At 46.1% G+C, this 2858-nt stretch overlaps 1 non-coding gene across 1 annotated transcript; it reads right to left on the reverse strand.

Moving 5' to 3' along the window:
- Positions 1-1363: 1363 nt before the first annotated feature.
- LOC127197439 (small nucleolar RNA SNORA17) lies at positions 1364-1499 on the reverse strand. The gene has a single exon (XR_007831675.1). It is a non-coding gene; the product is annotated as a small nucleolar RNA SNORA17 (small nucleolar RNA).
- Between the last annotated feature and the right edge of the window lie 1359 nt (positions 1500-2858).

Below are 2858 nucleotides of genomic sequence, written 5' to 3' on the forward strand. Positions count from 1 at the left end.
AAGAGGCAGGGCCAGCTCTCCCACACTCACAGCCTCTAGGCCAGTTCATCCACACCCCCACATCCAGAATCAGCTCAACTGTGCTGCCCAGGGGAGGTGCAGGGCCTGCTGTCCTGAGTAATGCAGCAAGAAGTGAAGGCCAAGGCCAGCTCTCCCACTGTGATGAACTTGGGGCCATCTCTCCTGCCTACTATAGGTGGCTAGGGGTGAAAAGAGGATTATCTCTCCCTCATCCTGTCAGTGCATGGCAGACAATTGGTTGGTCTCCCATGCTCACACCCTCAGGGCTGGATTGTCCAGGCCTGCGACACCAGTGCCAGCTCTACTGTACTGCCCATTGTAGTGCACAGCCCACTCTCCCCAGTGATAAAGCTGGTAAGGGGCAGGGACAACTCTCCTTTTCTTATGACTCCAGATCCAGTTCTCCTGCCTGCCACAAAGGGGTAAGGGGAAAGAGGGAAGGAGAGCATCTCTTCCTATTTCATGCTACTGCATGGGAAATGAGTGGCAGAGCCAGCTCTACCATGCTCATATCCTCAGGGCTGGCTCACCAAGAACTCCTGCAATGTGAGGGCTGGCCTTCTTAAGCACAGGAGTTGGCTAGGAGCAGGGTAAGTTCTCCTGGCCTCATGCCTCCAGGGTCAGTTCTCCCACGATTCCCAGGTGAGGGGTGTGGCCAGTTCTACAAAGCTTTCAGATATCCAGGCAGCAGCCAGGACCAGGGACATCCACTTGGCCTTCGGTGACAACAGATCCCTGCTGCTTCAGGACCGTGGACCCAGATGTGGCTTCCAGTGGCAGCACAGGACAAGACCCTGCCATGGTCCCATGTAACCATCATCAGCTACACTCATCATGTTCTTCCTCACTACCCTTGAGTCCCCAGTTCCGTATCTCTTTATTATGTTCATATCGTTCTGTTTCTCTTTTTGTCCCATTTATCTCTTATTTACTTGCTTCTCTTTTTGGCACCTAGAGTGTCTCTGAGTGTCTGGGGTCACCTCAGGAGTGGCCTCAAGAGTCCTATGCCCGACTTGTGTATTATGGCACCAGAAAGGGGTCATCTTGGGCTCATTTGCTCCCCCAGGCCTGCATGGTGCTGGGCTGGTGGTCATTTCATGCTAACTCTTTGTCTGGGGCACATACATGGTGATCGTCTGATTGTTGTCTCAGGCTCCCTCCTCACCTAGGCTGCCAGAGTAGCCCATTGCAGGGGTCATCTGTATCAGTCTCACTCCCACTCAGTGCCTGTGGTCCCAGGTAGAGTTCTTCTAGCCTCCTGCTTGCTTCTCATCCTGGGGGGCCCATCCAGGTCTGCCTGGGGCCAGTCTGGTGGTCATCTGAAGCTCATTGTTTCTCAGGGAATTTTAGATTACTAGTCATTCAGATGTTCATAGCTCAGAACACTGAGCATAGGCATAAACATCCTCTCTCCTCTGTGCCACCTACTGACACACATGGAACACAGAAGCCACACCTGAAATGCCTCTAGGGGCAATATATTTATTTTTAAGTAATGTTGTTTATTAATTCTTTTAAAATTTTTCATACAGCGGTTGTCTTTTAATCTAGCCTTTTCCCAATGCCGCCCAGATACCTATTGTCTTCCCTACCCACCAGTTTCATGTTCTCTTTCTAAAGGTTTTACTTCTATTTACTCTTACAGCTCAAAAAAAATCTACACTGGGTATGATAATGCACCTCTACAATCACAGCACTTGGGATGTGGGGGCAGAGAAATGGGTAACAGGTCATCTTTGGTTGGGTAATGAGTTTGAAGGCAATTTGAGCCTACAACATCATTTCTGAGACAGAAAAAAAAGAAATAAAGAGAATGAAGAAGAGAAGGAAGGAAGGAAGGAAGGAAAGAAGGAAGGAAAGAATGAGCTTAGAAATACCCTATGTGCACAAAAACCATCATCATACCTTTGTTGGTAGAGTTATTTATTCATCTATGTTTGTTCTGATTTACTGTCTTAAGTAGTCAAGTGCAAGTAGTGACTATGTGTACAGATTTACCTGCTTCTCCTTATTTTATTCTATGTGCATGCACATCAGCATACCATGTGTTATTTTACCTGCTTTGCCTTATTTTACTGTGTGGGTACATGCACATCACCATACTGTATGTAGCGGTTTAAATAGGTAAGGCCCCCACGAATCCAAGTGTTTGAATGCTTAACCCATAGGGAGTGGCACAACTAGAAGGTATGGCCTTGTTGGAGGAAGTAGCTCACTATGGAGGTGTGCAAGCTACTCCCAATGTGATAGTCTCCTTCTACTACCTACGGATCAAGATGTAGAGCTCTCAGCTCCTCCAGCACCAGGTCTGCCTGCATGCTGCCACGCTTCCCACCATAATGACAATGGACTAAGCTTCTGATATGTAAGTCATGCACAGTTAAATGTTTTCTTTTATAAGAGTTGCCATGGTCATGGTGTCTCTTCACGGCAACAAAACCTTAACTAAGACACCATGTGTTGTTTTATATTTCAAAGCACTGAGAAAATGGTTTGCTCTAGGAATGACTTAGTCAGGTACAAGTAAAGCCATGATGACTTTTTTTTACCTGATATCATATTAGGTTCTATCTCATCCCACTGAGTCGGTGTTAGACTGTTTGCATGTGTATGTATATACTATGGTGTTCTCCTTGTATGCAGCATGCACCCGAGACTTCCTGTTATTATCCAAGCTTATAACCTCTACCTGTAGCTAAAGTCTTTAGTCATACTGCATGAATCTCACAGATGACTTGGTGTGCTGAACTCTTGTCATCTAACTCTTCCCTCTATTTTCTCTTCTCTATCATCTTTAAAAAATTTTTACAATTAAATTTTATTTTGTTGAATTTTAA

Source organism: Acomys russatus, chromosome 1 (assembly GCF_903995435.1).
Source record: "Acomys russatus chromosome 1, mAcoRus1.1, whole genome shotgun sequence".
Lineage (NCBI taxonomy): Eukaryota > Metazoa > Chordata > Mammalia > Rodentia > Muridae > Acomys > Acomys russatus.